Source organism: Olea europaea, chromosome 14 (assembly GCF_002742605.1).
Source record: "Olea europaea var. sylvestris chromosome 14, O_europaea_v1, whole genome shotgun sequence".
In the NCBI taxonomy this organism is placed as follows: Eukaryota; Viridiplantae; Streptophyta; class Magnoliopsida; order Lamiales; family Oleaceae; genus Olea; species Olea europaea.
Genome location: NC_036250.1, coordinates 1,413,037 through 1,428,194, shown reverse-complemented (window position 1 = coordinate 1,428,194; position 15,158 = coordinate 1,413,037). Strand labels below are relative to the sequence as shown.

Here is a 15,158-nt window from a genome sequence, read left to right as displayed (position 1 = left end):
AAAAATAACATGAGAGACGACATTTTAAAGGAACCACGCATCCAGCGCCAATAATATCGAATGAAAGATGTGTTTATACATTCGAAGAATTCTTGCCCACATCCTGAGCAAGTAGGAGATAACAAGGCTAAGCAAAAGTAAACACTAAAAAGGAAAAACTAGCAAGGAAAACAACAACTAAGAAATGCTTCAGCTCGAAGGGGAGACATCCCCACTATCACCTTGTGATGAACGACCGAGTGATCTGGATGACTGAGCTACGCTCTCCTTCCCCTTGCGCTGTGCGAGAAATCTATCCAAGACGGAGGGGTCTATAGAAGGATGTTCGGCCATAATCCACTCCTTGGAGAGCTTAATTGATGTTGACATCGCCTTCCCCCCCGTAAGAGTTCAAAGCCTTAGCATAATCGGACGATGTCTTATACTGATCCACAGCCGCCTTTAGATCTCCAACGTACTCATCTGAGGCCTTATACCTCTCAACCGCCTCTTCAGGAGCACGAGCCAAAATAGAGCGTAGGTTGTCGATCTCCGTCTCTTGCTCACGAGCTCGAGCGTCCGACATCTCCAGAGATTTCCTCAAGAAGGATATTTTCTTCTTGTGGTGATGAGCCTCCTTTTTCTTCTCTTCAGTAAGAGTTTTCAGCTCTGAGACTAGGCAGCGATTCGACTCAGCGAGTCCGGTCTGGAGGGCCACCACCTAAAAAAAAATGTATAAGGGGAAAAAGAGTGAAACCACGAGTTAAAGTCTAACTTAAAAGGCGAGATCCAACATGAAAAAAAAATCTCGAAATGAGAAACATACCCTCTGAAGGTAAACAGCCGCAGCCCTTTCTATGTCATCTGCGCTGCGCCCTGCAATCGCTCTGGATCGAGCAGGGGTCACCAACGACTTAAGCACCCCCATCTCATGATAGCCCCGGGTGGGAGGAAACCCAAAGCCAGGAAGCGAGTCCTCGCGCTCACATCGCGCACGACTAGGAGCTCCCGGCCTAGGAGCTGGAACCACATCATGAGGCTCATCTAAAGGCTGAGAAGTCTCGTTGATCGTCTGAGACTTTCTCCCAAGGTTGGCCCCCCTCCTTCTCTTTGAAGGGATAGGCAAAGGATCCACCTCACCCTCCTGCCCCTGGTCAGGCATGGAGTCCATGACTCCTTCCAGATCAAGCTCGGCCCCTGCACATGTAAGTTGAAATCAGTTAAACTCACAAGGTAGAGTACAAAAAAAAGAGAGAGGGGGGGGAAGAGAGGGTGGGGGTGAATATGAAAGCTTACCATCAACGAGGGTAAGGCCCTCATCTCTTCCTTGCAGAGTTCTCAATACCTCATCAAGATCAAAGTCCATACCTGAAACAAACATCCAAACTCATTAGTCTCGACGAGCTAAAGGCAAAAATAATAAATGAACGTGTGTGCATGATATAAAAAAAAAGAAAAAGAAAAACAACATAAACGACCTACCGATTGGACGACTCATCCCCACTTTCAACATGTTCTTCATGGTTAGAACTGACCCTAAGTCAGGTGCAAAGGGCGGAACATCAACCAAGTCTTGGATTTGAGCTTCTAGAAAGGGAGTAGCTTCTACTTGGCTATTGAAGAGACGAATTTAGGGGTGTCGCCAGTTTGTGTTAAAAGAAAACTGACCCTTTGAAGGCCGGACGAAGAAAAATCGGGACTTCCATCCGCTATTCGAATTCCTAAACTTAGGGAATTGCATAGGTACCCTAGTGGTAAAATAAACAAAGGCATTACATTGAACTAGCTCATGCATTTCGAAGACACACTTGAAAAGATCCATGGAAGGTGAAATTCCCTTTTTGAGACAAACATACAGAAAATATAACGCTTTTCTCCATGCATTAGGATTAATTTGACTAGGAGTAAGGTGGAACTCGTTGAAAATCGACACAAAAAAGGGATGAACGGGGAACCGAAAACCTCCGTCCATAACATCCTTGTACATGGCTATCTCACGGGGGTCGGACCCGGGGAGCCTTTCTTTAGGACCAGGGGCTCTATAGACGTAATCATCAACCCGGTCATACTTTCCTAGACATTTTTCTAACTTAAGTGGCGAATTGTAGAGACTATAACTTTTTGGGCTATCTAGGGGGACAACCTCACCGGCTGGGTCACGCCCGATTTCCAAATTTTGGCCTGGAGATTTAGAAGAACCAATGTGTCTCTTTGGGAGATTTGGAACAAATGGCTGAGAGTCAATTGAATGAGTTTCACTATCACTATCATAAAGGGATTTTCCGGATGAAGGGGGCGAGTCACTACAAGGGCGGATCGAAGGATCGAACAAACCACGAGAATTAATGGATGGCGGGAGATGGCCAGCCTTCGGGCTGGCCGTAGGTCGACCAGCATCGACCAGCCCCTCTTGGCTGGTCGACCAGCGGGGCTGGTCGAGCAACCAGCCCCGCTGGCCGACGGCTGACCCCCCCGTGGGTCGGTCGGACTCCCTCCGGCACCCTCCGACGAAGGTCCGGTCGAATCACTACACCCCCCATCACTTTTTTCATTGGAAGGAGAAGAAAGGATAGTTTTATACATGACCACAAAAATGATGAAGAGAAGAAATTTAAAGCAATACCTTGGATTTAAATAAGGAGAGGAAATTACCTTAGAAGAGAGGAAGTCTAGGAGGTTGAGAGAAAATGAAAGTGATTTTCTAGAATGAGAATTACCCCCCTTTTATAACACTAGAATTCAAACTTTTTGGGGGGGAATTGGAGGGAAATCTCCCTCCAATATTAAAGCCATTAGTGAGGATCCATGGGTACAGTAGAATTGCCACTCGATCGTGTTTATATAGTTCGATTCGCTAATACGAACTATTCCTTTCTCTTTATTAAAAAAATAAAAAAAAATAAAAAAATAAAAAAATTTCAAACCAACCTAAAATTGCTACCCCTTGCCGAAAACATCGACAAGGGATAGAGGGGCTAATGATATAGGTTGGTAGAAGTAGACACCCTCAAGGACAAGCAAGGCAGATCACAGCACACCGATGCAAGGCCATCGACCCTCATAGGGCGTTCTACCATTACACCCAGGGAGCGCTCTACCACTACATCTAGGGAGCGCTCTACCACGACCCCCAAAGGGCGTTCTACCATTATACCCAGGGAGCGCTCTACCACGACCCCCAAAGGGCGTTCTACCATTACACCCAGGGAGCGCTCTACCACTACATCTAGGGAGCGCTCTACCACAACCCCCAAAGGGTGCTCTACCGCTATCCCAAGAAATCATTCTACCACTAAGCGAAATCCTCAACGGGAATGATATCCCTTGTCCAAACACTTAGCCATAAAACCTTTAATGAATCGACAAGGTTACATGGCCGCTGATACAGGTACAATCTTCAGACGGGAAGTTAAGGACTCATCACTCAGAACGTGGGTGCAGTGGGAATACCATCGTGGGACACGTGGCACCACAACCGCCCAGCGGTTACCTAGTGCCTAATATCTATAAATACCCCCGGATGAGACACAGGTAAGGGATGATTTTTTTTGACCTCCCATTCTCGTTTTTAGCCATCTGATTTTCAAATATATTCTTTCCAAGTCTGAAAACTAATTCTTACGCCGGAGGTAAAACGGGGGAGAAAGCCCCGCCTTCATTTTTCAAGTCTTGCATACTTGACGGAGTGGTGGAAACGCCAAACATTACCGGGTAAACAGAAGGGTGTTGAATCACCGCCTTTCATTCACCATCTCCTCAAAGGGATCTTTCTTACATTTATAAGTGCAAAGTCAAGCTTTCACCACCTGCTGATTTGCTTGACAGAAGACAATCTTACAATACCTTTGGTTTCCAGGTTCTTCTTTTTCTCTGTAAGTACATTTTTCGCTTGTTCGACGATGAAAGAATAAAGAAGCTAATATCTCGTTTGGTATTAGACGCGCCATTCTTGGTTTTCACTGTTTTGGTGTGTTCAGTAGGGAGCATTAGATAGCGTGGATCCTATAGTGTTTATCAAAATGTACTTAATGTTATTAACATCTTGTTTGTTGTGCCATCAAGTAAAGTCTTTTTCTTAATATTGCAAAGTTACAATGAGGGCAATTCGTTAGTAGCTTAAAATGAAGGATCTTTAGACCGTTTACTTTTGTTAGATGTTCCTTCAAACCAACATTTAGCTCGAGTATTGCTTATTTGTTGGGAGAAACTTCATCGACTGTAATTTTGTGTACAAATAACTTGTAAAAATCAGTGTTCTATGAAGCTAAAGCTGGCGAGGCGTCGGGCTAGGGAGCCTAGGCCTTCAAAAAAATGTTTTCTTATTTTAATACTATTTAAAATTTTTAAATCAATCTAAAAATTATTTAACAATTACAGCAAAAAAAGTGTAAAAAAAAAAAAAAGGCTCGAAAAAGCATGAGGCGGGGCATTTTGAGCCTGCTTCGCCTAGATGTTTCTTTTTAGAACACTAGTTAAAACTTTAGAGTGTGTTTGGTTCGGACAATTCGAATGTACAATAAATGAGATTTTAACTTCTTTTTCTCAAGTGTGCGATAAATGGATACCCAAATAAGACCAGACCATACGTTAGGCTATTTTCTCTCAAAATTTCGGATCACAGATTCTCTTTTATTCCTAAGTTCATATTCTTATATTTTCTACAATCTTTCTTTACGACTTCTGAATCCATAAATTTTTCGTGCTGTTAAAGTTAAACCTGCTGAGATTCTTGTGTATATCTCTTGATAAGCTGCAAGACTTTTGGGTCCTCCAGCAAGATTTGAAGCTTCGAAGTTGAAAGTTGTATTCATGGGAGAAGAATCTGATAGGAACATAAGAATTATGCCTAGAACATACACCCTCTCCCATTGTGACTTTACAGCCAAACTGTGGGGTCATTTGACCCCACATGACCCCATGTGGGTCCGCCCCTGTCGACGTCCATTGTTATGTGAGCGGACCAAATCGATTTCTAGACCTGGCTGCAGAATTTAGATACTACATATTTTCCAAGGAATTGCCTTTGGTAAGTTCATCTTGTATCATGTTAAATGACAACCTCAAGATCTACATTCAGTCAAAGAAATGTGAGTTGCCGTGTAATCTTGCTCTAAAACGTTCTGCAAAATTATTTTTAACACGATTTAAAACTTTTGAGGTACTTGAGGCTGTGCTGTATGGAGATTCAGATCTTTTCAGAGAGCATCAAGAACTAATGGATGTGCTAGTTCGGGTCTTTTTTCATTCGAGCTCAAAGAAATACAATCGCGTAGAATGCTGGGGGCCTCTCAAGGATGCTGCTCGTTTATCTCATTAATCGGCTCCCATTTCATAGTTCTTCGTAAATATACTAGACATTGTTCACGACGAGGCTTTAATGAATCGAGTTTATTTTCCAGAGAGAAGATAAGATTAATGGATTTTTATCTGCAAGCAAAGAAATTTCTGGGGCTCCAGAAACCTGGGGAATTCCAAAAGCTATCTTCCAAGCATTTGTTGCCTTCCTTTTTAAATTTTATGCAATACTGGAAGGCAGTAAAAGCATTCAAAGGAGATTTATCAGCCACATTTGAATCCAAATTCTCAATGTTTGGTACAGACAAGAATTGATTTAAGGACAACTGATTCTTTTGCATCCTTTAAGATTTATTCTGGATTTTTTGACTGACCATTCTTGTAAAATCTAGACAGCTATTCATTTCAGAACGGATTTTGGTGTGCAACGTGATCAACCTGAATGAGCCATTCTGCACTATCTGAAATTAGTATAATCAAATATGCATATGCAAAAATTGTACGCATTTTATTGAATGAGACTTCAATTGCAGATATAAATGATCCACTGAAATAAAAGTACTAAACATGATTAACCAAATTATATAACAAGAATTCAATTTTCAAACAAAATTAATGCACATGATCAACATTAGATCAAGAGTATCATATGCAATGGAAAAATAAAACAATATATATTTGCAAATAGAGTATCCAGGAAGGTGTTTATCACAGCTACAACATGGACTAATTATACAGGACAGAGAATCCAAGTCATGAAACATAATGTTGGCAATTGATATCGAAAAACCAGACATTTATTTCTCAAGTCTTCACGGTGTTCAACAAAAAACGAAATAATTGAGAAATCAAGGCTTACTCTGTGCTGACTAGAGATTATCTACACCGACTACTCGCTTCTTAATGGACTATTAGTTTTTAGTGATGATGACTTGGCTTTTGCAAAATCAAGCAGATCTTTAAAAATGGCATCTTCTGGTTTTTCTTGTTTGGAGGAGGCTGGTGATTTGATTGAGAGATTCTGGGTTTGTCCAGCTAAGCTATCATAAGAACCCGACCCATTACTCGAATTAGCCAGGCCACCACCCTCAACATGCTGTTCCTCAAGAAACCACTGTCTTTGGCTGTACCTAGAAGGTGGAGGTGGGATGAAATTTTGGGACGGAACATTTCAAGGAGCAGGAGGCAATTGGTCGACAGATTTGCTTGTAGTAGCAGGCTCTTCAGAAGCAGGTTTTGGTGCCAACATTGATGCTGTGGGATTGATGAAATCATCAGGCGGGTTAGAAGATAGCGTCGGACTGGGGGGGTACCGGATTACGGTTGTTCGAATTGTCTGGGACAACAGTATGTATAGATCCCAATGCTCCTGAAAATTGCTGTCTTGTAAACATCGCAACTGAGATAATCAACCATTCCCGAGTCCGCACTAGTTGGTTTCCTTAATGGAGGAGGAAGAGTGCGGCTGATCTGCACGGATTCGCTCTTAGTAACTACTGACTTCTGCCCTTGTCCTTGCATTGTATCCCTTGATGATCTGCAATTATGTGAGAGATTATATCAGTTAAAATTGAAAATAAGTTACTTTTTTTGCAGTTAGAAATGAGTTGCTTTAAAATAAGCAGCCTTTTCATTTTCAAGGGAAAAAAGTAAGTTATCCTAATATATTTGGAAACAAAAAGATAATAAAAGTAACCCAGATGTTACTCCACTGATACATTCTTAATTACAAAATATACGCAAGAGAACTAACCAGCTTAAATTGATAAAAGTAACCCCTTACTATTGATGGATTTGTGTCAACTCAAGTTAGACTCAAAATTTAAAAAGGCCACTGAAAGTCACTATGCATCACTAATCTTCTTACCAGTTTCATTACTGAGTATCTATTTGAAAAATGATACGCATGGATATTCGTTTGAAAACTTTTAAACTAATTTTCCAATTATATTAGGGTCACTTCAATCTCGGATAGTTTAGACGAAGGTGGGTATCATCATGAGAAGGAAATGGCACCTCATATTCAATTGTTCAATGCTTTTGATTCCTCTCGAAATACCTTAGTAAAGAAAATCTAGGAAACTTGGATGAATTTGAGTCAAGGAGGGATTTAGAAAGTAAGCAGGAGGAGAGAAACTACTAACTTGAGACTGCAATGCTCAATAAACTAGAAAGCCAAAGTAAAGCAACAGAGCAAAGGGAGTTATGAGCATATCATCTAAGCAATGTTTTGCCTTAATTTTGTATCACATTGGAGTAGACACATTTACGCATTCTACAGAACAGAATGCAGTGTGTCTGGCTAAGTTTTAAAAAGTACTTCTAATTCTCCAAATATGTTCAGGAAAAAAAAAATTTACATTTTTTATTAGTATCTCCAATCTTAGTGTCAAAATGAAGAACTTAATTTTCTAAAGAAAAAGGTGGGGTTTATTTTATTTTAAATTAAGGTTACCTGTGTGCTAACTGAGAAAAATCATCTTCAGACTCATCATCCTCATGATTCACATTCATAAGAGGTGCAACTGGAGTCTGTATAGTCGCCACTGAAACTGCAGGCTTTTCACCGGCAATTTCATCATGCTGACAAAGAACTCGCTGCAAATTATCATTCAAAGCTAATCCCTTAGATTGAAGATCCTCATCTCTGCACAAAAAGAAGCCTTAATCCCAATAAAGATGGATCCACCCAATTAATAAGACTTATCAAATCCGTTAAATGTTGTGGACTTATCAAAAGCCCAACAGACTCAAAGGACTATTGATTCCTCTACTAAATTAGATAATCAGACTCAGCAAACTGATAAATCTGCTACAGAAAAGGGTAAAGAGATTTGGGATCTTTTAGGACAGCCCAGCGAAAATTTTGATTACTTAGTTAAATATAGTCCACCAGAGTATTTTTCACCAAAACATTTTTCAAATAACCCAGATCTTTCACAAGCCCAAGAAATTCAGTCTAATAAAGGAAAGGAAAAAATGGTTGCCCAAGATAGTCAAGATTGTTTATTTTTTCAAGAATCACAAGACCCTAATCAAGACACTGTTTCTTTAGAAAAGATTTTTGAAAAAATTGAAGAATTTCAGAAACAATCCAAAAGAGAAGAAGGAATTTCATCAAAAAGGAAGAAAAAGATTAAGAAGAAAAATGACGAAAGATTAAAAGAACAAATTAAAGAAGCAGTAAATCAAGCATTTGAGATAATTCTAAAAAAGAATCGTGAAGAAGAAAAAGAAATTGCAGAATGTCCAGATCAAAAGAAAAAGATGAAACTCATCATTCAGATTTTCAGAAGAAGATGAAGATCCACAGAGCGAAGGATACAATAATTCAGACAGTGGAATGCCATTTTCATCAGTGGCACGCCATAATCTTGATACATGATAAGATTCTCAATAATGCAGAACAAAACAAGTCTTGATGGAAGAAAAGAAGAAAAAGCTGAAAACTTTTTATCAATAGATTGCAGACTTTTTGACTAAGTTTTCATTATTAGAAAAGATGTCGAAACTTTTTGAAAAGAAATATTCCCACTATAAATTTTAAACACTTGTTAGATTTTTGATTGGCCAAAAGCTACTCGGTGAAGTGAGTGCCTTTCCCACTAAGGGTAGTTTAGACTTTTTGCTCCCAAGAATTTTTCTATTTAAAGAGACAGTTTCATTTGGTTGAGACAGAAGTTTACAACCTGTGTACTCTCTACTATCTAAAAAAACTTTTGAAACCTCTCCTCCAGAAAAATTCTTAATCCAAAAACTATTGTATAACTGAAATCCTTGTGAATATTTTAAGGTACTTTTGTTTTCTTTAAATTTATTTTAGAACTTTAGGGACTTTCCGAAAGGGAAATTTTTAGTTGTAAATCTTTTAAAAATGAATTTATAAATCCCTGAATTATATTTTACTTCTTTATTTTTATATTCATGTTTTTCTTGAAATAAATATTTGTTATATTTCTCATTTCATCCTATACATATAATAAAAGTATAACTTGATTTCTAAAAGCCATACTGTTTTTAGGTTAATCTTGAGTGACCTAGATAAATGAAAACTTTTGGCCGAAGTGAGCCTTTTGATATTTTCTAGAGATGTTGGGGAAAGGGATAAATTAATCTAAAAATTTTATAAGGGAGTGCCACGGGTAACCTTATAAAAAGAAATCAGGTTCAAGTTTATATGTCATAGATGGTGGAAAAAAAGGGGGGGGATTTATATATGATTCTAAGAAAAGATTTATAGAAAACTAAGGAGAGTACTGAGTAGAATTAAAGTTATTAAAAACTAAAAGTTATCAACAACATCAAACAAACAGCAGTAACAAAACAGCCTCCCCCCCCCCCCCCAATTTTGAGCATCAGTAAAAGAAGAACCAGAAAAACAATGAAGCATAGGACAAAGAATACAACATGTAATAAGATGTCTAGAAGATAAATGTGTAGAATTACAAATTCAAAAACAACTTTTATATATATATATATATATATATAAGAGCATATTTGGCTAAGCTCAAAAGTAGCTTAAGCACCCAAAGATGCTGCTCCTTTTGAGCTTAGCCAAATATGCTTTAATTTATATTTTGACCGTAGGATTGGAGTTACTTTTAGAATTAACTCTTTTCATTAAAGTGTGAAGAAAGTAAGTTATCCAAAAGAAATGGAAATGAAATAATAGATAAAATAAGTAATAACCTGACGATCATGTGGGTTTAAGGCACAAGCATTTCAAATAAAACATCTGCAAGTCCCTGAGCATTTTGAATGTCTGGCAAGCTGTATTAAGCAATAGAGTAACAAAGTTCAAGAAGGTCCAATTTTCATCAACATCTAACACACAAAATCATAAAATGACCAAACAGAAAAAACTGCTGTTTGTTCGATATCTGGCAAGTTTAGGAATCTCCTTACAACTGAACAAAAATTAACAGTTAAAATTTAAAAAGCTTCAGAGTAGGATGTGATGTACCTCAGTCCAGAAGCATCAGACCGAAGAGATGCCTGAACAGCAGCTTCTTCATATGCAGACGCAGGGTCAGCTACTGGATGCATTTGTGGTGGGGTGAACAATGGTAAGCTATTTTCCTCTCTTGGTGGAAATTCCACACCAGCAGACTGTCAATATTTTGATATAAGGGGATTCAATGAGTTATATAGCTCTAGCTTAAACATGAAGCATCAATCTAATTTGAGTAAATAGAGATGACTCTTAAGTAAGACGGATTTCATAAGCATCAATTTACTCCCTATAAAGAAGAACATGATAGATTAAGTCAGAAAAAAAAATATTGAAAGAGAGAGAAGTAAAGAAATATCGTCCACCTTCAGTTCATTGTAGGCAGCATTGTACTGGGGAAACCTTCCTCCAGGTCCCCCTAAAGCTTCTTGCCAAGTATCTATCAATATTAAAATATTCTCCCTCACATTTAAATCCGGCTGCAGAAATATAATTCAAGGAAGAGGTAAAAGATATTGGGATCTCAATCAGGCAAAAAAGATGAAGATATCAATAGGCAAAAACCACCTTCTTCTTTACACTTTTGACCATTTCATGTAATATATCCCGTTCAACAATCTGCTGAAACCCATTCTCCCCACAATTTTTGCTAAGAGTCTCCAGTACCTGAATCATAAAATTTTTGAAGCAAAATATTCTTACGAGGCTATACTTCAATTCTTGGAATATATCATAAATCAGCTAAAATATGGAGCACAAGCTTAAATAGCTAGAAGTGAATGCTGATTGTAAAAATGTCATGAAAAATGTTGAAGTACAGAATCAAAATAAAGCAGCAAATATTTTCGATAATCTTCAAGACAGTCTTCAAATAAAAAAAGAAGTTTTCTCAATAAAAAGATAAGGTTTGCTGCCACATGTGCCATGAGCATGGTTGAAGATGCACGAATAGATTGCCCATAAAGGCATGAACAATACTTGAAAGGGGAATCCAAAGAAGAAAATAAGCATATCCAATCCCACTAAGAAAGATCATAACATAATAGTAAGTCTGAACCAATTCCATAGTAACAGTAAATTAATTTTTGTAGCTGTTTCTTCTACAACTGATGATTCAAAGAAATTCTAGTAACGATTAAGACTTCATATCATTATCCACGCATTATTTACTTATTTTTTAATCTACTGCTACCTCATCAGATTTGTTAGCGTCCAAGAACAACACTGTCTTTTGCCTAAATAGTGCGTCAATCCTTTTCAATTTCCATAAATGATTCCCAAATAAAAAACAAATTCCGGCAAATTAAAACAGATTGATGGATCTCGAAATACTGTAAATACCTTCTCGATGCATCTAAATGGTTTACCAATTCAAGGAGGCAGAACCAAGAGTGCCCAATCAAGGTTTCAGAATTTTCCACCGCCAGTTTTATAGTTGGGCACTAACTTCCCTTCGCGTGCACCTACTGCAGAAACTAATTATTCCTTCCAGTTAAAACCAAGTTTCTATAAACAATCTCACACATATATACTTCCTGAAGTCTACTTACAGACACCTAAAACATTTCCGGCAATCTTACACATATATACTTCATCAGCTGAACATGCTGAACATATTAGGAAAAGAATTGTATGGCCATGTCTGCAAAAATAAAGAAGGATAGACAGATATTCTTACAAATAATGCAAGGAGCTGTATTTTAGGGTTTTTGTTCCCCAATTTTTTCTTGAGTATCTTTAGCGCATCATTCACTTGCCTGCAGTTCAAAACAATTTATAAGATTCAATTTACTTTTAGGAATCTGTGGATAAATAACTTACTTAAGTCACATTCTTTGAGTGATAAATGTGATATTTTATACCTTATCTCAATGTAGTAAAAATCAATACAAAAAAAAAGTACTTAATCGGAAAAAAATAAAAAATAAAAATCTGTAACAATATAATCACACAGTTCTAAATTATCTTTAAATGACCCACATTTGTATGGGATTTCTAATTCACAAAATGTCACGAGATAGAAAACAAGAGCGGGCACTTATGTTCAATTTTGAATTAGAACCACTACCAATCTAAACAATGAGATTGAAAGCAAATATTTTGATACACAGTAAAAAAAAATTCTTTTGTCCACCTACAACCTCTTTCAAAGTACTCTTCTCTGGTGTGGGAAGGTTGGGGAAATTTTTTGGTTCCTTCTGAACCCAAAATTGGAGCCGTTAAAACGAAACATATAAATCAAGCTTTGGTTAAAAATAATGATATGAACTACAAATAGCACTCCATCGGTCAAGAAAATGAAACAATACACAGGATCTGAATTTATTAAGTCGCCTAGCTCTAAGTTCACTCCCCAGTCTGGACCAATCAGCAGATCACTAGTAGCCCTCACAGCAATATCTGCAGCATTGGCCATATTTGTCTATTTTTTACTACCATTTCCTAAAAACATGCAGATTTGAAACCATTAAACCATGTCGTCAATTGAATACCACATGTATCAACAAAAAAAGGACTAACAGAACTGTGTGTACAGAATTCAAATCATGACATTCATTGAAGAAGACAAATAACCATTTGCATATATAATGATACCAAAATTGAACATGGGATTGGTCTCACCAATACCCTTTTGTGGATATGGTCAAAAGACCACCCTCGCTCCAAACAAAAACTATAGATAAGTAAAAAAAATCACACACAACCAAAATTCAGCATTTAAAAGGATAATGGAAAAAATGAAATGACAGTATAATTGCAATTAATGTGTTATTTTGTGAGAGTGTATCACCCGAAACATAATCAACTGATATACTGCAATCAATCAAGTATCATCAACTTTAAATTAACAGGTGCGAGCCAAAACCCGCCAAGTATTAATGTAAAAGGCAACCAATACATAGAACTGAAAATCAATGCTAAAAATAGGATAGCTCCTTTCCTCTTTTGCAATAAAACCAAACCCACCAAGAATTCAAATTCCCAAACAGTAAATTAAATGATCAAAATCCAAAAAATGTAAATTAAATAATCAAAATACTAAAAGCCTAATTCAAGATTGCAAAACATGAAAAAATGGAGCTCGAAGTCCAAAACCAACCGCCGTGACAGAATTAAATAAAAGAATAAAATCAGTCCCAAAACCTCAAAGATCGTTTCTTTTCAACCATATAAAGAGAACCCATTTGAATTCAACAATAAAGATCAAGAATTATTAAAACCAAATCAAGAAGGATAGAATTCAAATGCGAAAGGAATCAGGATGTTTCGAAGATTACCCTTCATAACCACTTCACAGACTAGAGAGAGAGAGAGAGATGATTTTGAATAATATAATTTATTTTTATTATGCACAGGGAGAAATATACATAATGCCAAAATGGTGAAAAGAATGGGCTCGTGAACTAATGTGAAGCGTGAAAATAATTTTGCCAGGTTTATGTGAATTTTACGCATGTTCATCAGTCAAAGCACGTAGCTCCTCCTTTTCAAACCGGGTTTGGTAAAGTGAATGGAGGAGAAGTAGAAGTATAGATCGAGATGGGCATGTTCAGTTATTCTTAAGGTGCTTAAGTTCAACAAAACTTGCTTTTAGTCAAGCTGACTCTATCTTTACAATCCTAGTCTAGCTCATGATATGGAAACATTCATGGTAGATTAGGCAATAACGAGTCAAAAGAAATGAACCAGCATTACAAAATTTTGAATCCAAATTATTGTCGAGTTAAATGTAGAAAAATTAACCATTCATGTAAATCATGTTAAATGGGTTTATAGTGGCACCATGGTCGTCGTGTCTTGTGCGCTGGGAATTTTAGATATGTTGGTAGGTAACAATATCGTTGAACAAAAATTGGGACTTGAGGTTGATAAAATTATTTTCTTTTTATTGTGAATAATTGTGCTTTATCCTTTCTGTTTTCACGATGATTGGTTGTACCATGGTCATGTCACTGACAATTTATTATTGATGGACAACCAATCTAAACACGTGTTGTACCACCCTAGTTGTTGATAAATTTGTATTAGTTCATCTCTATGGTCTCCCATTATGACCTTTGGCACAAAGATCTCTAACTTGTCTAGTGTTTACTGGCTTAAAAGTCATATTTTAGATGCTTTGCCCATTGATGCTTCAATAACAATCACTATTAGCTTGGAAAGGAGAAAGGTTCACCTTTTCCTTCCATGAGGCTTTGACATTGTTACCTCGCTTGAGTTCGCAAGGCAAATTTCTTGATTCAATAGCCTTGTAAAGGGTCACTTATACATTATCAATGTTTCACAAGAACTCAATATTGACCATCCATGTGCCGTTGATATCGTTCGAGAGGATTGTGTTCATGTTTCGGTGAGTTCTCCTCCATCCTATTTTACTGTTTCATTAATTTTTTCTCCTCTCTTCATAACATGATCGCAAGTTGAACCTTGTTGTTTTCCTTGGTATTGGATTTCTTTAGAAAACACGGGGTAGCCATCATGACTATTATGTTCTTTCAGATGGACATTTAGGTATTAATTTTAGTGGAATATTCTGATTGACAATGAATCTTATCACCTGATACCGTAAAATTAGCAGGTCTTTAGATGATTTTTGTTTTTATTATGTTCACATCCTATTTCGAATTGTCAAACTTGGAATATTGAACTATAAATTCTCCAATTTCCACGGATCATGACTCTCTATCACGATAAATTTTTCCCCCTTTCCCGTTTTCTGTAGTCATTCATTTCGATGACATTGGATCATGTGAATAATGCCGAGGAGGATGGGCAACATATCATCAACAGAAAGTATTACTCCTCGTATTAAGTTGGCCATCAAAAAACAACACGTGAAAATCCCACTAACGTCATCAAAAGAGCCAGCCCTGAAACATACGAAAACGCAAAGCAATAAGGTTACGAAGGCTACAGAGCCGAAGTCTTTATT

The 15,158-nt window shown here is 37.4% G+C and overlaps 2 pseudogenes; one reads left to right on the top strand and one right to left on the bottom strand.

The window, feature by feature from the left end:
* LOC111408721 overlaps positions 1–5,744 on the top strand; it is a 12,462-nt pseudogene extending 6,718 nt beyond the window's left edge.
* Positions 5,745–5,924: 180 nt separating this feature from the next.
* Positions 5,925–13,755, bottom strand: LOC111408720 (annotated as a pseudogene).
* Between the last annotated feature and the right edge of the window lie 1,403 nt (positions 13,756–15,158).